A 26,340-nucleotide genomic window follows, 5' to 3' on the forward strand; every position below is an offset into this window, starting at 1 on the left:
GTGGACTCCGAGTGGGCATGCAAAGCTCAGCCTATCTAGCCAGCTTCTTCTTGCCCTGAAGTCCGCCCTCTGGCACACCAGACTGGTTACTTGTTCCCAGACTGCTCCTTATTCACTAGTGAATGAACCTTTGAATGAGGTCTTCCTTCTGTCTGTACTCTACTTTCTCCTCCTTTTTTAACCCCGAAAATCTTTACTTACTCTTCATACTCAGTCCAAAAGTCACCTTTTCTGGAAAGGAATTCTTCCTCTTCTCTGCTCCCAGAGCAAGTTTTCTGTGCCTTTGTCAGTCTAACCCTCAAGTCTGCCTTGCGGTTGGTTGTTTCTGCATTTATACTGCACGCTCTTCATGATCAAGGGTTCTGCATTGTTGGCTTCCATACTCTCAGAGCTGGACTTGCCTGGCTTGGGGAAAGGACGTGTATAACATATCTATAGTCAGAGCACCACTGTGTCACCGTTTTGATGTAGTTTATATTGTTGCCTACGTGCTAGAATGTTGGTTCTATGAAAGGTACAGTCCAAGGATCTCAACTTTCTTTCAAGTGAACTTGTACCTGTCTTCCTGATCTCCTTCCTTCTCAGCATATCTCTGAAAGGAATGTCTCTGGCCTAAAAAGAAAAACAAAAATGAAAAAACATGTATTCTGGATTTGCTGGCTGGGGAAATTTACTTCCTATGGGATCAGAGAAAGAGCTGAACTTGTTAGAAAGGCTTTAGCTATTATCCCTCAGAGACAGAATAATATGTAAATGGTACAAAATGCTTACACCTGAGGTGTCAACTTGGACACGTAGTTATGTTTTCCTGTGATATTTAGAGCAGGGTTAAACTGACCCTGACATTCACTTAACAGCCTTCGTTCTAATTTCTTCCACGTTGAGTTTTGTTCCAAGTCTCTGGGCATTTCTGCTTTGGGAGGTGGCCAAGGTCCAGGGAGTGCCTATGGTCATGCCAAGTCTCTATGCCCCTCTGCTCCCAGGGCTTGGTCTACTTCTTGGAGGGTGTGCATTCTGGCAGATGCAGTACATGCAGGGGGCAGACCCCACCGTCTGAGGAAGTGGGCGCCTCCTGCATGGGATCTCATTTTTCTCCATCTGCACAACCATTCGGGGCCTCGGGCTTCGTGACTCACACAGTGACTCTCCATCTGCCCATTTACTCCAAAAAGGAAGAAGGATTTCTTCACACACAGTTGGCCCAGATTCAGGCATGAGCTGAGTCATCCTGTCACATGTTCCAGAGCCACCTGTCCTGACCCATACACTGTAGTAGATCTCCAAAATAATAAGGCTTCCCATTACATGAAGATGAATATGACTTACATGCTACACTCCCAAACCAGCTGAAATTTCCAGCCTGAACCGATAATGGGACAGGTCGGGGCTGGCAATCCCCTCTGCACCTGGCAGAAATGCTAACATACTGTGAAACCCCCATCCTCTGAGCCCAGTGGGGGCCTGGACATCATTGTCAAGACAGCACTCCTAGAAACGACCCCTCATGGGGGTCAGACTTGGCACCAGAGGTTAAAGCATATTGATACCTGAAGGTTAGATTGGCAAGACTTGGTGATTTTCTCAGTGATGAATGTAGTCTCCTGAAGGCTACTTTTATTCGCTTGTATGTATAATGACTTATTGGTGGGCAGGGGGAGTTTGGAGGAACTTTGAAGGTGAAAATTTTCTGTTCCACCTGTTTCCCTCCCTAGAGGCAACCCATATCATTGGACTTTCTGTGTGTATATTTGTACACACACACACACACACACACACACACACACACACACACACACACACACACAGACTGTATAAGTTTACCAAGGCTGGTGCAGGTTAGAAGACTGAAATCAAGGTGTCGGCAGGGTAGATTGCTTCAGAAGGCTATGAGGGAGGGTATGTTCCATGCCTTGTTCCTAACTTCTGATGTCTTGCTAGCAATCTTTGACGTTCCTTGGCTTATAGATGTAACACCCCAATCTCTGCCTTTGTGTTTACATGGTGTTCTTATTCTGTGCGTGTCTGTGTCTACATTTCCCCTTTTTATAGGGATACCAGCCATATTTAATTAGGGTCCAACCTCATGATCTTATTTTAATTCATTACCTTGTCTTCTCAGTAAGGTCACATTTACAGGTACTGGGGGTTAGGACTTCAATGTAAGAATTTGGGGATGATATAATTCAACACATGTAGCAGGCACTTAACATATTTTAATTTTAAGGTAAATGATCTCATGCTTAATTGCTAAGTTGTGTCTGACTCTTTGCAACCCTATGTACTGTACCCCACAAGGCTCCTCTGTCCATGGGATTCTCCAGGCATGAAGACTGGAGTGGGTTGCCATTTCCTCCTCCAAGGGGTCTTCCTGACCCAGGGATCGAACCCACATCTCCTGAAGGTGGATTCTTTACCACTGAACTACTGGGGAACCTTGCTCTAAACACTCTTTTGTATCCTGCTTTCTTTAATATTCTTGGGAATTTTTCTATATCAATACAGTGACCTTTGTTTTTCTTTAAATGTATATAGCAGCTTTAACCTTAATTGGCTAAATTGGAAGTAACCAAGATGGGTTTTTTAAATTTATTTTTAATTGGAGGATAATTGCTTTGCAATGTTTTGTTCATTTCTGCCATACAATAACATGAATCAGCCATAAGTATACATATATCCTCTTCCTCTTGAACCTCCATTCTATCCCTCTAGTTCATCACAGAGCACTGACTGAGCTCCCTGCGTTATACAGTAACTTGCCACCAGCTATCTGTCTTACCCATGGTAACGGGTATGTTTCAGTGCTCTCTCAGTTCATCCTACCTTCTCCTTCCCTCCTGTGTCCACAAGTTCATTCTCTACATCTGCGTGTTTGTTCCTGACTGGATTCTCCCTCTTCATGTCACATGCTGGCATTCAGGATTTATGATCTGTCTCTCCCTTGAACTATTTCCTGTATTCCTGCCCCAAAGTTTCATCAGTATCATTTTTCTAGATTGCATATATGTATTAGTATATTTGTTTTTCTCTTTCTGACTCACTTCACTGTATAACAGGCTCTAGGTTCATCCACCTCAGTTCAACTGACTCACACTCATCTCTTTTTATGGCTGGGTGATATTCCATTGTATATATGTACGAGAGCTTCTTTATCCATTCATCTGTTGATGGACATCTAGGTTGCTTCCATGTCCTGCCTGTTGTAAATAGTGCTGCCGTGAACATTGAGGTATATGTATCTTTTTCAATTATGGTTTTCTTAGGGTATATGCCCAGTCATGAGATTGCTGAGTCATATGGTAGTTTTATTCCTAGTTTTTTTAAAGGAATCTCCATACTGTTCTCCATAGCAGCTGTATCAATTTGCATTTCCACCAACAGTGCAAGAGGGTTCCCTTTTGTCCACATCCTCTCTAACATTTATTGTTTGTAGATTTTTTGATGATGGCCATTCTGACCATCGTGTGGTGATACCTCATTGTAGTTATGATTTGTATTTCTCTAATAATGAATGATGTTGAACACCTTTTCATGTGTTTATTGGCCATCTGTATGTCTTCTTTGGAGAAACATCTGTTTAGGTCTTCTCCATTTTTTGATTGGATTGATTGTTTTTCTGATACTGAGCTTCATGGGCTGCTTGTGTATTTGGGGGATTAATCCTTTGTCAGTTGCTTCATTTATAATTATTTTCTCCCATTCTGAGGGTTGTATTTTCATCTTGTTCATAGTTTACTTTGCTGTGCAAAAACCTCTAAGCTTATTTAGGTCCTATTTATTTTTGTTTTTATTTCCATTATTCTGGGAGGTGGGTGGTGGGTCAAAGTGCAATTTATGTCCAAGAGTGTTTTGCCAATGTTTTCCTCTAAGAGTTATATGGTTTCTGGCCTTACATTTAGGTCTTTAATCCATTTTGAGTTTATTTTCGTGTATGGTGTTAGGGAGTATTCTAATTTCATTCTTTCACATGCAGTTGTCCAGTTTCCCCTGTACTGCTTATTGAAGAGGCTGTCTTTTCTCAATTGTATACTCTTGCCTCCTTTGTCAAAAATAAGGTACCTATAGGTGCTTGTTAGACTTTATATCTTGTTTTATTGATCTTTATTTCTGTTTTTGTGCCAGTATCATACTCTTTTGATGACTATAGCTTTGTAGTATAGTCTGAAGTCAGGATGGTTGATTCCTCCAGAAACCTTTCTTTTTAACGGGTACATAGGGCTGCATCAACATGTGGAAGTAGTTATTTACTTATTTAACATCTCTTGGTGATGGACATTAAGCTCCTTTCAATCTTTTGTTATTACAAGTTTTCACTAAATGTTCTTGAAGTTGTCCTTTCATACTTTAAACACAAGTGTAGCTGTAATAGGGATTCTTACACAATTCAAAGGGTCAGTGCATTTTGATTTCAGTATGGGTGTAAACTGCTTTGAACTGCACGACAAAGGGCAGAAGAGAGGGGTTTATTCGATTAGCTAAATCCCACAGAGGATCTCTTTTGGGTTAAAATACAGGACTAGAAAGAGCCCACAGGAAGGAGGAGGACCTTTCTATTGGCACTTATGAACCACCGGTTGGAAATGACATCCTTAGTCTGTGCCATGAACAGACACTTCTCTGAGTCTGCAGTAAGACTATCTCCTCCTTCTGAGCCCAGAGACTGGGGCTGGGTCCAGGGACTCCTGCCTGCCTGAGCTTTCAGTCCAGGGTCTGGGGGCAGGGGCAAGGGGCCTGGGGGACTGGAGGGCAGAGGTAGAGCCCCAAACACAGAAGAAGATGCTTCAGCTGAAGAGCGGGCTCAGTGTGTCCAATCACTATTGTTCTTTCTCCCTGGTACCATTTCTGTTCAACTGCTGTGGAATGCTAAACCTCCAGTTGCATTTTGGCCAGGAATTTCCATTCCTGTGAGGGCTCTAACCTTGCTGAGGGTGTGAGGGCATCTGCAGTCAGTCATCCGACAACAGCATGGCACAGCCTTTGAACATAACTGCCAGCTGGAAACTTGGAAGCCCTCCCTCAGTTTTTGCTTATATGTAGGAGCCTGACTCATGTAGGTTAACTTGTCTGGCTCTTTGTAGCCCTCTCCTCATAGGCTCACAGGGTTTAGTATTGTAAGGAAAGCCAGAAGCTTGTCCTTTGTTGCCAGAGAATTGCTGAAGCCCAAAGAAGTGATGTATGTGAGACTCACTCAATACCCACCTACAGGTGTTGATTTAGCATGATGCTAAATCCTGGAATTCCAGTTGTAATTAAGACAGATCCGACCTCTTCTCTCCTCACAGTCCCGTAGAGAAGACAGCTGTGAACAAATGAATTACGTTAGGCAAATGTGCACCAATAAAGAAATGAATAAAAATGAAAGCTGTGAGAGTTGTGAAGAAGACATTCTTGGTGCCGGAAGGGTGTGTGGGGTCAGGGAGGGCTCTAAGGAGGAGTCACCTTTTAAGCTATGACTCAAAGAAAGCTCCATCTGTGAAGAACAGGGTGGCTGAAAGGGCCTCATCCCATGGTCGTCCTGTTGGGATCAGCAAAGTAGGATATAAACCATTCCCTCCCCAGCCACTCCAGACTTCAGCCATAAAGGAGAAAAATTCCCTTGGAAGACAGTTGACTGCTCTGGCTGCAGAAGCCTTCTATAGGCAATTTACTGGCCCAGGAAGAGTTTGGAAGATTCTTCCAGGATGAATGAAGGACTGTTTGCTGCAGGATGGAGCCCTTCCAGCTGGGAAAAGACTTAGAAAACCTGGCCTCTACTTCATTGTTAGAAAAGAAAGCAATTAAGTTTGCGTGAAGCTGGGGGGCCACAGCCAGGCAGAACAGCTGCTAACTCCGAAGGCCTAGCTTTATGCTTCTCCCTGCTTAACGCCCAGCTGCTGAGGGCCTGCTGGCCTCTGCCCCAGCCAGAGCGGGAGCAGCACTGGAGAGGAGTTTTTCTGTGTGCTTCAGCCTGACCTTCCTCGGGCCCTGTTTTGTGCCAGCCATAATTATCTAATTTATGTATTTCTGGTAAATGTGAGTGTAGCTCGGAGCCATTAAAGACATTAGTACAGGTCTGGGACCCAGGATGTCTGGAATTCAGCCCAAGTGGTACCACTGATCAAGTCAGTGACCCAGTGAGTGCCCTTGAGCCGTGTTGCTGGGTTGTGTGAGTGTGGAGATGTGGGAAAGGAACTTGGCAGGCAGTAATGTGATCTGATAACTGTCGTTCCATAAACACTAAAGAGAGAACTGGTCTGCCTTTCACTTTAGCACCCTGTGAAACTGGTACGATGGGCTCCATTTTACAGATGACCAGACTGAGGCACAGAATGATTCGTCCAAGCTCGCAAAGCCTGGAACTGATGGAGCTGGCTTTCGAACCCAGACACCTTCAGACACCAGATCTCACTTATAAACACTCATCTAGGGACAAATGCCCCCCAACAGAAAGTAAATCTAATAGCACAGCAATTTTGTCCTTCTCTACCCCTTCCTTCTCATCCAAGGTTCTTGTTTCAGCAATTCACTGCCCAGCAAGACCAAATGAAGGGTGTGTGCAGAAATGGAGAGAGCAGCTTTTCTGTTTGTTTGTAACTAACCCAGGATAAGAGTGACTAAGGGGATGGGGAGAGGGATGGGTAATGCAGTGGGAATTTATTGCTCCAAAACAGTCATCTAACTTTGATCAGGGAGGGTCAGGTCTAGCATCTAAATCTTGTCCCTTATCAACATATGCAAAACTAAAACTGCTGGTGGACCCGTAATTCAGAGCTATCTGTAAACTATTTTAGGGAGTTTCTTAGCTTTTCAACCACAGAAGCCCTTCTGAGAACTCCTGATCTTAAGACGACATAAGCCAGTGTGAGCAGGTACAAGGCATTTAGTGAGGTCTCTGCTTCTCCAACCCAGCTATTCAACTGTGTTTGAAACAAGAACCTGGTCCAAGTGCCAGTATCTCTGCCTGGATAAAAATAGACTAGTCCTTTGAGCCAATGGATGTGGCTGAATCATTGAGCATGAAAGCAGTGGGCTAGAAAAATCTCCCCACCCATACACACACTCAGTGGATAGCAGAGAACACTGGCTCAGAAATGCCCCAGGCCCATGAAGGATTTTTATTTTTTGTAGGTCATCTTTTAAGGGTTACTCAGGCTCTCTGCTGCTCCTTTTTATTGTTTCTGTGAACCAATGTAAGTCAGACCTTGTCCAACTTTATTTGCTCTCCAAGTTTTAGTTCCTCACTGATAAATGGAATGATTGAATTAGAGTCTCTCTGCAGTCGTTGTTGTTCAGTTGCTCAGTCATGTCTGACTCTTTGCAACCCCTACAGCAGATAACACACCAGGCTTCTCTGTCCTTCACCATCTCCTGGAGCTTGCTCAAACTCATGTCCATTGAGTTGGTGATACCATCCAGCCATCTCATCCTCTGTCATCTCCTTCTCCTTCCTGCTTTCATTCTTCCCAGCATCAGGATCTTTTTCAATGATTCAGCTTTTCCCATCAGGTGGCCAAAGTACTGGAGCTTCAGCTTCAGCATCCGTCCTTCCAATGAATATTCAGAACTGATTTCCTTTAGGATGGACTGCTTTGATCTCCTTGCAGTCCAAGGGACTCTCAAGAGTCTTCTCCAACATCACAGTTCAAAAGCATCAATTCTTTAGTGTTCAGCCTTCATTATGGTCCAACTCTCACGTCCATACATGACTATTGGAAAAGCCGTAGCTTTGACAAGACAGACCTTTGTTGACAAAGTAATGTCTCTGCTTTCTAATATGCTGTCTAGGTTTGCCATTGTTTTTCTTCCAAGGAGTAAGCGTCTTTTAATTTCATGGCTGCAGTCAGTATCTACAGTGATTTGGGAGCCCAAGAAAAAGCCGGTCACTGTCTCTATTGTTTCCCTATCTATTTGCCATGAAGTGATGGAACTGGATACCATGATTTTAGTTTTTTGTTGTTAGTTTTTCTGCAGTCATATGCAGTTCAGAATCTATGTTTCCTTTTCATTGACTGTATCAGACCAAGATAGAGATGGGGAATGGGGTATGGGGTGGGAGGGGACAGTGTGCACTAGGGCCAGCAATACAGAGGTGCCTTGTCTACAGAGAATTCAAACAGTGATGTGGTCAGCTGAGAGCTGATTTACATGTGATAAAATGCACCCATTTTAAGTGAACAGTTTGAGGTTTGAAAAATATATACATTATTATAACTACCACCAGCACCACAGTCAAGATACTGACCATTTCCATAACCCCCTCAAAATTCCCTTCTGCCTCATCTCAGTCTCCACCTGTTCTTTACACCTGGCCCCAGGAAACCAATGATCTGCTTTCTGTTAGTATAAATTAGTTTGCCTTTTATAGAATTTTACATAAATGAAATCATACAGTAAGTGCTATTTTGTGTCTGGCTTCTTTCACTCAACATGGTTTTGAGATTCATCCATGTTGTTGCATGTTTCAGTGTTTACTCCTTTTTACTACCTGTAGCATTTCATTTTAATAACATACCACAATTTGCTTATCCATTCACTGTTAATGAGTACTTGTTCTTTACTTTTTTTGTTTGTTTTAATTTTTTTACTTCTATGAACATTCATGTACAAGCCTTTGTGAGGGCATATATATTCTTTCTTTTTTAAACAAATTTTTCTTTATATTTGGGTGTGCTGGGTCTTTGCTGCTGCACAGGGGCTTTTGGCGAGCAGGGACTACTCTTTGTTCGGTGTACAGGCTTCTCATTGTGGTGGCTTGTCTTGTTGAGGAACATGGGCTGTAGGCATATGGGCTTCAGTAGTTTCAGCACACCAGGGTCACTAGTTGTGGCGTGCTGGCTCTAGAGTTCTGCGGATGCAGTAGTTGTGGCCCAAGGGCTTAGTTGCCCCATGGCACATGGAATCTTCCCAGACCAGGGATTAAACCCATGTCTCCTGCATTGGCAGGCAGATTCTTAACCACTGGACCACCAAGGAAGTGCCAGGGCATAGATTTTTAATTTCTCTTGGGTAAATATATAGATTTTAAACAGAGAAACGTAGTAGTGACATGCCATCTTCGGGGAAGGGCATCCAGAATGGCATTATCACAGAATAGGACCAGGTATATCTTACATGAGAACAGCCTGCCTACTCTGAGTCCTTCCAGTTAATAAAATGACTATTTTAATGCTTTATGAGACAGAGAACAGGTGCCTTTCCTCTCCTAGTTCTGAGTAGTTTATATTGAAATTAAAGGTGATTTGGGATGAATTTATTATGAATGGTAATTATGGCTAGCATCTATTAAACATTCAGTATACTGACCATTTCACCTATGTTTTATTGAATTCTCACAAAAACATTGTGAGGTAGGAAATATGATTTCTCCATTCAGCATATGAGGAAACAGAGGTCCAGTGGTTAAGCAAGTTGTCCAAGATTACATACCTAATAAATGGTAGAGAAAGGATTTGAACCCAGGCCTGTCTCACTCCAATCCTATGCTCTCAAACCCAAGTTACACTCCATGTAGTGCCTGACTTGTATTACTTGCTTAGTAATATTAATAGTGGTCTATGCTTAATTGCTGACAGCTTCCCAAGGAAATCATTCTGGGTATACTCACATGAGTCTAATTATGTGGAACTCAAACTGAAAGCAGCACTCTCACATCCTTCCCCAGAGGGGCGGAAATCCTTCAAAAGGAGCACAAATTCCATTGTATTTGTAGATTCAGCCATTCATTACTTTATTTTTTCACCAAATAGTCATTTACTGAGTGGCTTGTAATAGACACTTGGAATTGACGCTCAAGCGTCTCTTCCATTCATAGAGTAGGTTTTCAGTCAATCATGATTAGTTGGCGCTCTCTTGTTACTGATTGGTTGACGGGTGGGCAGGCCCAAGCCAGTTTGGGCCAATGATAAGTGAGTACAAACGTCAGTCTTTGTACTAAAGTAAAGTCTTCGGGAGGAAGCCCCACCTCTCCACAGCAGGCAAACTGATAGGCGCCATGTTGCAGCCCGAGGGAGAACCCGTCCTGGCGGAAGGCATGCGTGTGCAAAGGAGAGTGAGGGAAGAAGCTGGTTTCGAGCCTCACCATCTTCCTCTGTGAGGTACAGTTTTTTTTTAGTATTGCTTAAGCTGGTTTGAGTCGCGTTTCTAGCGCTTGCAGTCGAGTTTTTAAAGTACTTGCCTCCGTGTGTGTGGTGTCTGTCTGGCACAGGTGAGGCAGGAGTTGGCGGCTGGGCCTGCCCAGTTATAACTCTGTCCAGCCACTCAGGCTGCCCAGCTCCTGATCTTGGCTGTAGGTTCCCTGAGTACTGGGACACCTTTTTTTTTTTTTTTTTTTTTTTTTTTGCATCCTGGATGCATGTGCTGATAACCTTTTGTGGAAAACCTTTATGGAGTATCTGTGTGTGTGCCTCTGATAGTAGTGACCACTTCAGGGAGGCGATTTACGTTTTTGAGTAGCTGCTTTCTTGTGCCAGGTGTTTTACATATACGTAAGTTAATTTCGTCCTTGCACTCATCCCAGAAGCCAACCGCAATGATGATTCCATCTTTTACCTAAGAGCCCAAAGCCTAGACGAGTTTTTACACAACTTGTAACCGTTGCCTGTTGACGCTACACGGTTAGAACATGGTACTGTAGTGCTGACTAATAATAGAGCCTTCATTATTGGAAAGTGGGTGTTTGGCCCCAAGCCAGAGGAATCCCTTTTCACCACAGGTGTAATCTGTTAATGAAACAATTAGGATTTATCCTTTTGGTGTTTATACGGGAGTTTCATTGTAAACACCTGTGACCAGCTTGTCAGTAGAACCTGAGAACAAATGACTTCATCTTAACCTTATGGGATCAGAGGAGAATAATCAGTCTCTTCCAGTGGGTAGCCTGGCAAATAAAGTGTTTAATTTATCCCAGCCCATCCTTTGCTGCAGATGCAAACATGATAGTCAATTATTTTTTATTTCTTTGTACTTTCTTAATTTGTTCTTGAAAGAGTGAGTGTAGTCATGCTTTAAAAGGGAGCTTGAAAAACCACTCTGGAAGTTCTCCTCGTGTGTTTGTAAGTAGATATATAAGGTGGACAGGTAATATTTTTTAAATTCTTGATTTACAGAGGCTTAAAGTCATTATTTTAGATTGAATTTCATCAAACATTAGTTTAAGAAATATTGCTAATAAAATGCTAATCACTGTGCTAAGCCTGGGCTTCCCCAGTGGCTCAGCAGTAATGAATCTGCCTCCAGTGCCAGAGAAGCAGGTTTGATCCCTGAGTCTGGAAGATCCCCTGGAGGAGGGCATAGCAACTCCAGTATTCCTGCCTGGAAAATCCCTTTAACTGAGGAGCCTGACACTACTGAAGTGACCCAGCCACATGTGCTAAGCCCTGGAGATAGGTGATCAACACAAACATAGGCCTCTGCTCTGAAGCACATGTAATATACGGTACTACAAGCTTGATTTGAGTGTCTGTGTTGACTGTAAGAGCCCCTGCTAACTTCTTACAATTTTGGATTTTGAGTGTGAATGCTAAAGGCATAATACTTTTTCTTTAAAAATGGAGTGCTAAAAGCTCTTGTCAGTGAATTTTAATATTCTGGTTAATTGACCCTTTGTTGACTCTCTGAAGTCAACAGCTCTTTTCTAGATTATTGAATACCATTGGTGATACTAATTATTATGCTTGGGACAAATTTCTTCCCATATTCCCATAACTGGTAGGGAAAGTGAGTCCTTTTAGGATGTTTATTACAGTGCCTTATTCCCATGTTATAGACACAGAGAACACCATTTCTTCCAAGACACTTTACTCAGTAATTTAGTATATTCTGGAAACAGTCGTATTCAAGGTAAAATTAATGCTGAGATGTTCTTCCTGTGGTACTGAAGACCAAAAATGGATGTGGCTAGAGCAAGGAGCTCTTGGGAAAAACATTTTTTCAGCTCTGTACTTAACTGTATTTTTTTATGAATTCTTGGGGGCACAACAATGAAAAAAGAAGTTTCAGCAGATCAGTCTTTCAGCTGACTGGCTGGCTGCTTTGTATATGAAAGGTGGTATCATACCAGCTTTCTGATTCTTGTTTGTGATTTGACCGCATCTGTCTTTTGAATCTTGGCTACAAGAAGGTGTGTAATTTGTGATATATCTAAGTAGGAAACAGCTAACTGTTCATGGTCCCCAGGTCACAAAGTTTATGCCTTGTTTAATCAGATGGATCACCCTATTCTGATGCACTGTATTTTTAAAAACTGAGATAGATTCGCTCTTTCAAAGTGTACAATTCAGTGATTTTTAGTATATTCATAAAGTTTTGCATCATTAGGACTGTCTTAATTCCAGAACATTTTCATCAACTGAAAAAGAAACTTTCTGCCCATTAGCAATTATTCCCTCTCTCCCTCCATCCTTTGCCCTTGACAACCACTAATCTACTTTCTTTCTCTGGATTTGCCTACTCTGGACATCTCTTATAAATGGAATCATACAGTATATGTTCTCACGTAATTGGTTTCTTTCAGTTGAGATGTTTTCAAGGTTCATCCATGTTGTATGTAACAGTACTTCATTCCTTTTTGTGGCTGAATGATACTACATTGTGTGTGTATAGATGTGTGTGTATATATATACATATGTGTATATGTATATAGCATTTTATTTATCTTTCATCAGTTAATGGATGTTTGGGTTGGGTTTTTTACATCTTTTGGTTATTGTGAATAATGCTGCTCTGAGCATTCCTGTACAAGTTTTTGTGTAAGAATGTTTTTTCTGTTCTCTTGAATATATGCCTAGGAGTAGAATATCTGGGACATATGATAATTGTTTTACAGAGTGGGTGCACCATTTTATTAATACATTCTCAAAGCAATGTATAGGAGTACCAGTTTCTCCACATCCTTGCCAACACTCTTTATTGTCTGTCTTTTTAATTATAACAATCCTAGAGAATGCTGACACACTGTTGTTGATGGTAGGAGGTATATTTTCACATTTTTAGGATTAGAGGTCTTTTCACTGCAAAATCAGAATTTTTATCTAAATCTTTTATTTTTGACCTCCTGAATGCTTCAGTTTAAATAATTCTACTGTTGTGTTATTTACTCTCATGTATAGGTTAATCTTTGAAAATTCTTCATTATGGCTTGAGATTTCCTGGCTCTCATTTGGGTTTTATTGAAAGTTCTAGCTATAATTGAAAAATCCATAATTTAGATAAAAACTAAAAATTATTTTTAGTCTTTTGAGTACATTCCCCTGCCCTAGTCTGTTTTAATGCCCCAGTCTTTTTTTTTTGTAACACTCCCAGACTGTTTTCAGTGCTACAAATTCATCGAGTGGCAAAACTTCTTTGCTTTATCAGTCACCCTGGTTTTGACTTTGAAGGTATTTCCAAACTATTTATTAACATTATAACCTCTTATCTTAAAGGAGGGTTCTGTGAACCAAAAAAAATAAATAAAAAGTAATTTTTTTTCCACCTTCTTAACAAAATTTTAAGTGTATAATAAAGTATAACTATACACAGTGTTCAGTAGATTGTCAGGTCTAATTAGTCTTGCATAACTGAAATTTTATGCCTATTGGTTAGCAACTTCTTATCCCTAACCCCCTCCCCACCAACCCCTGGCAGCCACCATTCACTTCTGTGATTCTACAAGTTTGCTTATTTTAGATACCTCATTTAAGTGCTATCTTGCAGTATTTGTCATTCTATGATTGGCTTATTCCCTCAGCATAATGTATTCTAGGTTCATTTATATTGTTGTATATTTCTGAATTTTCTTCTCTTTAAAGCCCAAATAACATTTCATTGTGTATGTATACCTCATTTTCTTTATCTGCTCATCCCCTGGTGGACTTTTAGGTTGTTTTCACATTGTAGCTGCTGTGAATAGTGACTGCTGTGATCTTGGGGGTATAATAACAGATACCTCTTCAAGATCCTGATTTCCATTCTTTCAGATATACACCCGGAAGTGAGATGCTGGATCATACGGTACTGCAATTTTTAATCTTTTGAGGAATCTCTATGCTGTTTTCCGTAGCAACAGTACAATTTTGCATTCCTGTGAACATTATACAAGAGTTCCAGTTTACCCATATCCTCACCAACATGTTGTCTTTGGACTTTTTGATAATAGCCATCCTAACATGTACAAGGTTTGTGGTTTTAATTTGTCTTTCCCTGATACTTACTGAAGCTGAGCCATCTGTTCATATTCTTGTTAACCATTTGTGTATCTTTGGAGAAGTGCCTATTTAACTCTTTAGCTCATTTTTGTCCAGGTTATTAGTGTTTTTGCTGTTGAGCGGTAGGAACCACTTATATATTATGGAAATTATCCTCTTATTGGGTGTATAGTTTGCAAATATTTTCTCCCATTTTTTAGGTTACCTTCTCACTCTGTTAATTATAGGCATTTAAGTATAGGCATTTAAAGAATATTGAGTCTTCTGATCCATGGACAGGGGCTGTCTTTCCATTTGTTTATGTATTTAAATTTTTTCATCAATATGCTATACTTTTCAGTGTGCAGATCTTTCATTTTCTTTTTTTCCTTTCTTTCTTTCATTTTCTTAGTTAAGTTTATTCCTAAATATTTTATTCTTTTTGCCACTATTGTAAATGGGATTGTTAGCCTAATTTCGTTTTCAGATAGTTTGTTGTTAGTGTGTAGAAATAGAACTGATTTTTGCATGTTGATTTTGTGTACAGCAATTTATGAGATTGTTTATCCTAACTTTTTTTTTTTTGTGGAGTTTTCTACAAGATCATGTCATCTTCAAATAGACTTTTCCTTTTTAATTTGGATGCCTTTTGTTTCTTTTTCTTGCCTAAATACTCTGGCTAGGACTTCTTGTACCATGTTGACTAGAAGTTGCTGGAATGAGCAGCCTTGCTTTGTTTCTGATCTTAGAGGAAAAGCTTTCAGCTTTTCATCATTGAATATGATGTTAGCTGTGCCCTTCACATTTATGGCCTTTATTATGTTGAGGTAGATTTCTCTATGCTTTGGTTTTGGTAGACTGTGTATTTCTAGGAGTTTATCCATTTCTCCTAAGTTATCTAATTTGTTGGTGTATGATTGTTCATAGTAGACTATTATTTTTTTTATTAAATTAAAAATAGAGTCTTGGGACTTCCCTGGCACTCCAGTGGTTAAGTGCTTCCAGTGCAGGAAATGTGGGTTTGATCCTTGGTGAGGGAACTGAGATCTCACATGTCTTGCAGCATGGCCAAAAAAATAAAAATTTTAATAAGTAGGGTCTTTTTAATTTCTGTAGCATCAACTGTAATGTCTCCTCTTTTATTTTTGATTTTACTGTGAGTGTTCTATCTTTTTTCTTAGTCTAGCTAGAGGTTTATCAATTTTGTTTATCTTTTCAAAAAAGCTAGTGTCTAGATTTCTCATGAGCAATTTTGTGAATTGTTGAATTAGTGTGTTTGTGGGATGAGAACAGGGTTTTTTATTCTGCCATCTTGGTGACTTCTGGAAGATAATATTTTTTTTTCCTTATTATTGCTACAGTTTATGTTCTAAATTCACAAAAGCCCTTACACAGTGTGTTACTTCATTGTGGTGGTTTACATTACCCCATTGTTAATATTCACATTTTATGTATCAAGAAAGTATATACAGAAAGATTAACAATTTCCCCAAACCACACAGCTGGTAAGTAGCTCATGTGAGCTTTCTGATTTCATTTCTTGACTTTTTTTTTTTTCCTCTCACAGCATTCTCATCTAAATATAGAATGCTGTTTTTAAGAAATTATTTATTTTTTAATTGAAGGGTAATTGCTTTACAAAATTTTGTTGTTTTCTGTCAAACCTCAACATAAATCAGCCTAGAATGCTGTTTTAACAACTAGAAAATGGTATTTGTAGGTTCTCAGCAGTTGCTTTTTCCACACTGCTTTAGTGATATGAAAAAATATATCCTTTTTCTTGAATAAGAAATACTCATTAACAACTGCCTTTACAAGTGTCTGGCCTACCAAAGCACTAATTCAGTTAGAATATAGCTAGGCCCTGGAGAATCAGAGCTAAGTTAAGACATGATACCTGTCCTTGAGGAGATCTTACTTTAGGGAGTTCAAACAAGTAAACATATTGTAACTGTGTGCTGAACACTATAAAAGTGTGTACTGTGGAACATAGGAGAGGGAGAAGACCTCGAAAAGCCTCCTCCAAGATGACATATGTGTAGGAGAACCTGAAGAGAAGGGCAGTTAAGGTAGAGGGAATACTATAAGCTAGATGGTACAGAGGCCCAGAGGGGTATCAAGTGGAAACTTCAAGTAGACTAGGTAATGTGATCTTAATGTGTACTTGGATATATTGAGTTAAAAATTTGTGTTCAGGAGGGCAGAACTGAAAGTTAGCCTGAAGAGGTTACGTTAAGACTAGGTTGGGAAGGGTCTTCTGACCTTTGGGTTTTTAAAATTTATTGTACGGGAAAGCATCAGAGACTTTTGAATGGGAGATCTGTGTGGTCAGATTTGGTTTAGAAAGAATGTATGGAAAACAGTATGGAGGATGTGTTCAGGGAGATCAATTAGAAAATTTTTACTGCAATTCAGGTGGGCCATAGTGAGGGCCTGCATAGCAGGGCCAGTGGGACTTTAAAAAAGGACTTTAAACCAGGTTTTTTAGTTGAAAAATTGAATTTTCATGTTAGTGATAGTCACAGTTTCTGAGAGCCTTTATTTGAACTTCTTTCAAGTGCCTAATGTTCTTTAAGAAATAAGGACATTTCTCGATGCTGTTCTCTCAAAACATCCCACCCTCGAAACATGTATATTATCTAGGGTGAAACAGATCACCAGCCAGGTTGGATGCGTGAGACAAGTGCTCAGGCCTGGTGCACTGGGAAGACCCAGAGGAATCGGGTGGAGAGGGAGAGGGGATCGGGATGGGGAATACTTGTAAATCCATGGCTGATTCATGTCAATGTATGACAAAAACCACTACAATATTGTAAAGTAATTAGCCTCCAACTAATAAAAATAAATGAAAAAAAAAAGAAATAAGGACAATTAAGTCTCTGTCTTATTGTTTCTAGCAATTATATTTGCTTCTGTAAGTTGAAGTTTTTTTATTTTCAACTTCAAGTTTATTAAAGTATAATATACTTACAGTAAAAATAAGTGTGCAGTTCAGAGATTTGACAGACTAATACACAGTCATGTAAACATGTGACTATCACCACATTCAGGGTTCAGTTCAGTTGCTCAGTCGTGTCTGATGCTTTGCGACCCCATGGACTGCAGCATGCCACACTTCCCTGTCCATCACCAATTCCCAGAGCTTGTTCAAACTCACGTTCATTGAGTCGGTGATGCCATCCAACCATCTCATCCTCTGTCGTCCCCTTCTCCTCCCTGCTTTCCTTCTTTCCCAACATCAGGATCTTTTCCAATGATGCAACTCTTCCCATCAGGTGGCCAAAGTATTGGAGCTTCAACTTCAGCATTAGTCCTTCCAGTGAATATTCAAGACTGATTTTCTTTAGGATGGACCGGATTGATCTCCTTGCAGTCCAAGGGACTCACAAGAGTCTTCAATACCACAATTCAAAAGCATCCATTCATCGGCACTCAGCTTTCTTTATAATCCAACTCTCACATCCATACATGACTACTAGAAAAATTATAGCTTTGACTGGACAGGCCTTTGTCGGCAAAGTAATGTCTGCTTTTTAATATGCTGTCTAGATTGGTCATAGCTTTTCTTTCAAGGAACAAGTGACTTTTAATTTCTTGGCTGCAGTCACCATCTGAAGTGATTTTGGAGCCCCCCAAAATAAAGTCTGTCATTGTTTCCTCATTTATTTGTCATGAAGTGATGAGACCAGATGCCATGATCTTAGTTTTTTGGATACTGAGTTTTAAGCCAGCTTTTTCACTCTCCTCCTTCACATTCATCAAGAGGCTCTTCAGTTCCTCTTCTCTTTCTGCTATAAGTGTAGTATCATTTGCGTATCTGAGGTTATTGATATTTCTCCCAGCAATCTTGATTCCAGCTTGTGCTTCATCCAGCCCAGCATTTCATATGATGTACTCTGCATATAAGTTAAATAAGCAGGGGACAACATACAGTCTTGACTACTCCTTTTCCAATTTGGAACCAGTCTGTTATTCCATGTCCAGTTCAAACTGTTGCTTCTTGACCTGCATACAGATTTCTCAGGAAGCAGGTCAAGTGTTCTGGTATTCCATCTCTTAAGAATTTTCCACAGTTTGTTGTGATCCACACAGTCACAGTCTTTGGCATAGTCAATAAAGCAGAAGTAGATGTTTTTCTGGAACTCTTGTTTTTTTGATGATACAACAGATGTTGGCAATTTGATCTCTGGTTCCTCTGCCTTTTCTAAAACCAGCTTGAACATCTGGAAGTTCACGGTTCATGTAGTATTGAAGCCTCACTTGGAGAATTTTGAGCATTACTTTACTAGCGTGTGAGATGAGTGCCATTGTGTGGTAGTTTGACCATTCTTTGGCATTGCCTTTCTTAGGGATTGGAATGAAAACTGCCCTTTTCCAGTCCTGTGATTCTTTACCAGTTCAGATGGTAAAGAATCTGCTTGTATTGTGAGATAGCCAGGTTTGATCTCTGGGTTGAGAAGATCTCCTGGAGAAGGAAATAGCAACCCACTCCAGAATTCTTGCCTGGAGAATTCCATGGACACAGGAACCTGCTAGGCTATTATAGTCCATGGGGTCACAAAGAGTAGGACATGACTGAGTTACTAACACACATATAACACACACACGCACCCCTCCACACCTTCTCTTATCCCCAGCCCCTGGCAACCACTGATCTCATTTCTTTTCCTATGGATTTGCGTTTACAAAATGCCCTATGCAGTAAATAGAACCGAACAGAATGAAGCTTTTTGTGTGTCTTCTTTCATTTAGCACAGTGCTTCTGAGAATCATCCATGTTAATGCCTGTATCTGTTCGTTTTTATTTAGCATACTCACAGATCTGTAGTGTTACCTTATTATGGTTTTATTTCGTATTTCCCTAATAACTAATGATGGTCATTTTAAAAAAATGTATCTATTTTCCATCTGTATTTATTCCTTGGAGCATCTATTCAGATATTTTGCCCTTCCTTTTTTTTTTATATTGCAGCTTTTATTCCCCTAAGCTTCCTCTTCTCATTGTAAAATGTATTTGAAAGATATACAGACATATAAATGCTCAGGAAAAATGCATTAAAAATATATCACAGTGGTGGTAAATAGTGGTAATTAATGAAGAGATTATGACTGATTTTCTTCTTTTTTCCCCCTAAATTTTACAGTTTGTACAGTTCTTTTGTTTTGAATATTCCGTTTTCTTTTAAAAAATTTTTTTTGGATATAGTTGCAAAAACAATGTGTTATTTCCTGATGTGTGGCAAAGTGAATCAGCCATACATATACATAATATCCCCTCTTTTTTGGACTTCCTTCCCATTTAGGTCACCATAGAGCATTAAGTAGAGTTCCCTGTGTATACAGTAGGTTCTCATTAGTTATCTATTTTATACATAGTAGTGTATATATGTCAATCACAATCTCCCAGTTCATCCCACTTCCCCTTTTTTCCCCCTTGGTGTCCATGCATTTGTTGTCTCTGCCTGTATCCTTATTTCTGCTTTGCAAATAGATTCATCTGTAACATTTTTAAAGATTCCACAGATATGTGTTAATATATGATATTTATTTTTCTGACTTTACTCTATATGATAGCCTCTAGGTCCATCCACATCTCTGTAAATGGCACACTTTGGTTCCTTTTTATGGCTGAGTAATATTCCATTGTATATATGTGCCACATCTTCTTTATACACTCCTCTGTTGATGGACATTCAGGTTGCTTCCATGTCCTGGCTATTACAAATAATGATGCAATGAACATGGAGGGGCATATATCTTTTGGAATTAAGGTTTTTTCACATATGCCCAGGAGTGGGATTGTTGGGTCATGGTAGCTCTATTTTTAGTCTTTTAAGGAACCTCCACACTGTTCATGGTGGTTGCACCAATCCACATTCCTGCCAACAACTGTAAGAGAGCTCTCTTTTCTCTATACCCTCTCTGGCATTTGTTTGTATATTTTTTAAAAGATTTATTTATTTATGGCTATACTGGGTCTTCATTGCTGTGTGTGATCTTTCTCCAGTTGCGGTGAGCTGAGGCTGCTCTCTGGTTGTGGTAGGCGGACTTGTTGCAGTGTTTTCTCTTGTTACAGAACATGGACTCTCGGCATTGCAGGCTTAGTTGTGACTCATGGACTTTAGAGCATTGGCTCAGTAGTTGTGGTGCAAGGGCTTAGTTGCTCCATGGCATGTGGGATCTTCCTGGACCAGGGATTGAACCCATGTCCCCTGCATTGGCAGGCAGATTCTTTACCACTGAACCACCAGGGAAGCCCTAATTGTAGATTTCTTTGGTGGTTGCCATTCTGACTGGTGTGAACTACTCATTGTAGTTTTGATTTGCATTTCTCTAATAATTAGTACATGTCACAGCCTTGGGCACTTCAGCCTCAGTTGTGCATCTCCTTGTGGGGAGAAGGGGGGTTTGGGGAGTGGACCCAGAGAGAGGACAACTGATGGTGGTGGTAGGGGATGGGCTTCTCCACCAGGGAGGTTGGTGGAGGAGCTCCAGGACACCACGGAGGTGAGGCACCATTGTACAGTGGTATACAAAGCGTGGGGCCACCATTGTGGCACTCCTTCCTGTCTGCCACCCTGGCCTCCTTGTGCAACAGTAGGGGCACACACCTATACAGGCTTACATGCCCCTCCAGGTAGGGTCACCCATCTGCTCAGGCCCTAGCAAGCCTGTTGGGGTCCCAGGGCTTGAGACCCACTCCTGCCAGAGTCCCCTCTGGCTGTACAGGTCCCAGGACTGAGCCCTGTTCCCACAAAAAGCCTTCAAGGACTGTGTAGATCCTGGACCTGAGCCCCACCCCACCAAGGCCACCTCTTCTAGCCCCAAGAGTCCCAGTGGTCCACCTGTCACTCCTGATAAAGCCTCCTTTAGCTGCATGGGTCTCAAGGATAGCTACTCTTGCCACTATTATTCAACATAGTTTTGGAACTCCTAGACAAGGCAATCAGAGAAGAAAGAGAAATAAAAGGAATCAAAATGACACTATTTCGTTCCTTTTTCTGACTAATCAATGTTCCGTTAAATAAATATACCCCATGTTCTTTATCCATGACTCTTAGATTGCTCGAATGTCCTTTAGTTCAGTTCAGTCACTCAGTCATGTCCGACTCTGCGACCCAATGAATCGCAACACACCAGGCCTCCCTATCCATCACCAACTGCCGGTGTCTACCCAAACCCATGTCCATTGAGTCGATGATGCCATCCAACCATCTCATCCTCTGTCGTCCCCTTCTCCTCCTGCCCTCAATCTTTCCAGGAAATCAGGGTCTTTTCCAATGAGTTGGCTCTTTGCATCAGGTGGCCAAAGTATTGGAGTTTCAACTTCAACATCAGTCCTTCCAATGAACACCCAGGACTGATCTCCTTTAGGATGGACTGATTGGATCTCCTTGCAGTCCAAGGGACTCTCAAGAGTCTTCTCCAACATCACAGTTCAAAAGCATCAATCCTTCGGCTCAGTTTTCTTTATAGTCCAACTCTCACATCCATACATGACCACTGGAAAAACCATAGCCTTGACCAGATGGGCCTTTGTTGACAAAGTAATGTCTCTGCTTTTTAATATGCTGTCTAGGTTGGTCATAACTTTCCTTCCAAGGAGTAAGCGTCTTTTAATTTCATGGCTGCAATCACCATCTGCAATGATTTTGGAGCCCAGAAAAAGAAAGTCTCTCACTGTTTCCCTTGTTTCCCCATCTATTTGCCATAAAGTGATGGGACCAGATGCCATGATCTTAGTTTTCTGAATGTTGAGCTTTAAGCAAACTTTTTCACTCTCCTCTTTCATTTTCATCAGGAGGCTCTTTAGTTCTTCTTCACTTCCTGCTATAAGGGTGGTGTCATCTGCATATCTGAGGTTATTGATATTTCTCCTGGCAATCTTGATTCCACCTTGTGCTTCCTACAGCCCAGCATTTCTCATAATGTACTCTGCATATAAATTAAATAAGCAGGGTGACAGTATACAGCCTTGACATACTCCTTTTCCTATTTGGAACCAGTCTGTTCCATGTCCAGTTCTAACTGTTGCTTCCTGACCTGCCTACAGGTTTCTCAAGAGGCAGGTCAGGTGGTCTGGTATTCCCATCTCCTGAAGAATTTCCACAGTTTATTGTGATCCACACAGTAAAAGGCTTTGGCATAGTCAATAAAACAGAAATAGACATTTTTTCTGAAAGTCTCTTGCTTTTTTGATGATCCAGCAGATGTTGGCAATTTGTTCTCTGGTTCGTCTGCCTTTTCTAAAACCAGCTTGAACATCTAGAAGTTCATGGTTCACGTATTGCTGAAGCCTGGCATGGAGAATTTTGAACATTACTAGCATGTGAGTTGAGTGCAATTGTGCAGTAGTTTGAGCATTTTTTGGCATTGCCCTTCTTTGGGATTGGAATGAAAACTGACCTTTTCCAGTCCTGTGGTCACTGCTGAGTTTTCCAAGTTTGCTGGCATATCGAGTGCAGCACTTTCACAGTATCATCTTTTAGGATTTGAAATAGCTCAACTGGAATTCCATCACATCCACTAGCTTTGTTCGTAGTGATGCTTCCTAAGGGCCACTTGACTTCACATTCCAGGATGTCTGGCTCTAGGTAAGTGTGAGTGATCACACCATCATGATTATCTGGGTCCTGAAGATCTTTTTTGTACAGTTCTGTGTATTCTTGCCACCTCTTAATATCTTCTGCTTCTGTTAACTCCATACCATTTCTGTCCTTTTTTGAGCCCATCTTTGCATGAAATGTTCCCTTGGTATCTCTAATTTTCTTGAAGAGATCTCTAGTCTTTCCCATTCTTTTGTTTTCCTCTATTTCTTTGCACTGATCACTGAGGAAGGCTTTCTTATCTCTCCTTGCTATTCTTTGGAACTCTGCATTCAAATGGGTATATCTTTCCTTTTCTCCTTTGCTTTTCTCTTCTCTTTTCACAGTTATTTGTAAGGCCTCCTCAGACAGCCATTTTGCTTTTTTGCATTTCTTTTTCTTGGGGATGGTCTCGATTCCTGTTTCCTGTACAATGTCACGAACCTCTGTCTGTAGTTCATCAGGCACTCTGTCTATCAGATCTAGTCCCTTAAATCTATTTCTCACTTCCACTGTATAGTCATAAGGGATTTGATTTAGGTCATACCTGAATGGTCTAGTGGTTTTCCCAACTTTCTTCAATTTAAGTCTGAATTTGACGATAATGAGTTCATGATCTGAGCCACAGTCAGCTCCCAGTCTTGTTTTTGCTGACTGTTTAGAGCTTCTCCATCTTTGTCTACAAAGAATATAATCAATCTGATTTTGGTATTAACCATTTGGCGATGTCCATGTGTATAGTCTTCCTTTGTGCTGTTGAAAGAGGGTGTTTGCTATGGCCAGTGCATTCTCTTGGCAAAACTGTGTTAGCCTTTACCCTGCTTCATTTTGTACTCCAAGGCCAAACTTGCATTTTGTAGCTTTCAGTTTATAGGTTTGTCACATATTTTTGTCAGGATTATTTCTATTTCATATTGTTTGAAGGAATTACAAATGGTATTTTTATTTTATTTTTTATTTTTTTAATTAAAAAATTTTTTTATTTTTCCATTTATTTTTATTAGTTGGAGGCTAATTACTTCACAACATTGCAGTGGGTTTTGTCATACATTGACATGAATCAGTCATGGAGTTACATGTATTCCCCATCCCAATCCCCCCTCCCACATCCTTCTCCACCTGATTCCTCTGGGTCTTCCCAGTGCACTAGGCCCGAGCACTTGTCTCATGCATCCCACCTGGGCTGGTGATCTGTTTCACTATAGATAATATTCATGCTGTTCTCTCGAAACATCCCACCCTCGCCTTCTCCCACAGAGTCCAAAAGTCTGTTCTATACATCTGTGTCTCTTTTTCTGTTTTGCATATAGGGTTATCATTACCATCTTTCTAAATTCCATATATATGTGTTAGTGTGCTGTAATGTTCTTTATCTTTCTGGCTTACTTCACTCTGTATAATGGGCTCCAGTTTCATCCATCTCATTAGAACTGATTCAAATGAATTCTTTTTAATGGCCGAGTAATATTCCATGGTGTATATGTACCACAGCTTCCTTATCCATTCATCTGCTGATGGGCATCTAGGTTGCTTCCATGTCCTGGCTATTATAAACAGTGTTGCGATGAACATTGGGGTGCACGTGTCTCAGATCTGGTTTCCTCAGTGTGTATGCCCAGAAGTGGTATTGCTGGGTCACATGGCAGTTCTATTTCCAGTTTTTTAAGAAATCTCCACACTGTTCTCCATAGTGGCTGTACTAGTTTGCATTCCCACCAACAGTGTATGAGGGTTCCCTTTTCTCCACAATCTCTCCAGCATTTATTGCTTGTAGACTTTTGGATAGCAGCCATCCTGACTGGCGTGTAATGGTACCTCATTGTGGTTTTGATTTGCATTTCTCTGATAATGAGTGATGTTGAGCATCTGTTCATGTGTTTGTCAGCCATCTGTATGTCTTCCTTGGAGAAATGTCTAGTTCTTTGGCCCATTTTTTGATTGGGTCATTTATTTTTCTGAAATTGAGCTTCAGGAGCTACTTGTATATTTTTGAGATTAATCCTTTGTCTGTTGCTTCATTTGCTATTATTTTCTCCCAATCTGAGGACTGTCTTTTCACCTTGCTTATAGTTTCCTTTGTTGTGCAAAAGCTTTTAAGTTTCATTAGGTCCCATTTGTTTATTTTTGCTTTTATTTCCAATAGTCTGGGAGGTGGAGTCATAGAGGATCCTGCTGTGATTCATGTTGGAGAGTGTTTTGCCCATGTTCTCCTCTAGTAGTTTTATAGTTTCTGGTCTTACATTTAGATCTTTAATCCATTTTGAGTTTATTTTTGTGTATGGTGTTAGAAAGTGTTCTAGTTTCATTCTTTTCCAAGTGGTTGACCAGTTTTCCCAGCACCACTTGTTAAAGAGGTTGTCTTTTTTCCATTGTATGTCCTTGCCTCCTTTGTCGAAGATAAGGTGACCATAGGTTCGTGGATTTATCTCTGCTCTTTCTATTCTGTTCCATTGATCTGTATTTTTGTTTTTGTGCCAGTACCATACTGTCTTGATGACTGTGGCTTTGTAGTATAGTCTGAAGACAGGCAGGTTGATTCCTCCAGTTCCATTCTTCTTTCTCAAGATTACTTTGGCTATTCGAGGTTTTTTGTATTTCCATACAAATTGTGAAATTATTTGTTCTAGTTCTGTGAAAAAAATCAACTTTTAATTGTTTGTTACTGGTGCACAGAAATACAGTTAATTGTTAAATATTGATCTGGTATCCTGGGTGTCGGCAAGTTTTTTTGTTGTTGTTAAGGGCTGGATGTTGTAAGGGCCAATATTGTACACATTGTAGGCCATATATTTCTTTTACAACTACTCAACTCTGCCTTTACAGTATGAAAGCAGCATAGATAGCACATAAATGCATGTCTGTGTGTCAGAAACTTTTTTTTTTTTTTAGCAAAAATAGGAAATGGGTTGAGTTTGGCTATGAATCATATTTTGCTGACCCCTGTTGTATCCTGCAACATTCCTAAACTGTATTATTTCCAGTAGATTTTTCCAAAATAGTAATTCATTGACATGAAATTAATAAAACATAAAGTTTACCACTTAAATAATTCAGTGGCATTTATTATATTCTCAGTGTTGTGGAACCACCATCCAGGTCTAGTTTAAAAATATTTCTGTAAAACCACAGCAAAACCCTTACTCATTAATGATTTCTCCCCATTTTCCCCTTCCCCCAGACCCTCTCAACCAACCATCTTCCTTCTGTATCTGTAGATTTTTCTGTCCTAGATATTTCATGTGAATGAAATTATGTAAAATACCACATTTTGTGCCTGGCTTTTTTCACTTAGCATAATGTTTTGGAGGTTCATCCACATTATAGCATGAATTCATACTTCATTTCTTTTTATGGCCAAATAGTATTTTGTTGTTTATATATACTACAAGTGATTCATCTGCACACTCATTGATGAACAGGTGGAGTATTTCCATTTTTTTGGCTGTGGTGGATTGTGCTATTATGAACATGTGTAAATGTATTTACTTGAGTACCCCTTTTCAGTTCTTTTGGTTATATGCTTAGAAGTGGAATTGCAGGATCATGTGGTAATTCTGTGTTTAACTTTTTGAAGTCTAGTAGGTTTTCTATAGATTCCATAGAATTTCTGCATAGAT

The 26,340-nt window shown here is 40.3% G+C and overlaps 2 long non-coding RNA genes across 2 annotated transcripts in view; one reads left to right on the plus strand and one right to left on the minus strand.

The window, feature by feature from the left end:
- Window positions 1-454: 454 nt before the first annotated feature.
- Window positions 455-9,810, minus strand: LOC110149155 (uncharacterized). The gene is made up of 2 exons (XR_011484950.1): window positions 9,581-9,810; window positions 455-612 (listed from the first exon to the last, which is right to left on the minus strand). It is a non-coding gene; the product is annotated as an uncharacterized lncRNA (long non-coding RNA).
- Window positions 9,811-9,917: 107 nt separating this feature from the next.
- LOC110149158 (uncharacterized) overlaps window positions 9,918-26,340 on the plus strand; it is a 55,715-nt gene continuing 39,292 nt past the window's right edge. The window contains exon 1 of the long non-coding RNA XR_002317378.2: window positions 9,918-10,070. This is a non-coding gene — a long non-coding RNA (uncharacterized lncRNA). The remainder of the gene's footprint in view (window positions 10,071-26,340) is intronic.

The sequence above is a fragment of the Odocoileus virginianus genome, chromosome 3, assembly GCF_023699985.2.
Source record: "Odocoileus virginianus isolate 20LAN1187 ecotype Illinois chromosome 3, Ovbor_1.2, whole genome shotgun sequence".
Taxonomy (NCBI): domain Eukaryota; kingdom Metazoa; phylum Chordata; class Mammalia; order Artiodactyla; family Cervidae; genus Odocoileus; species Odocoileus virginianus.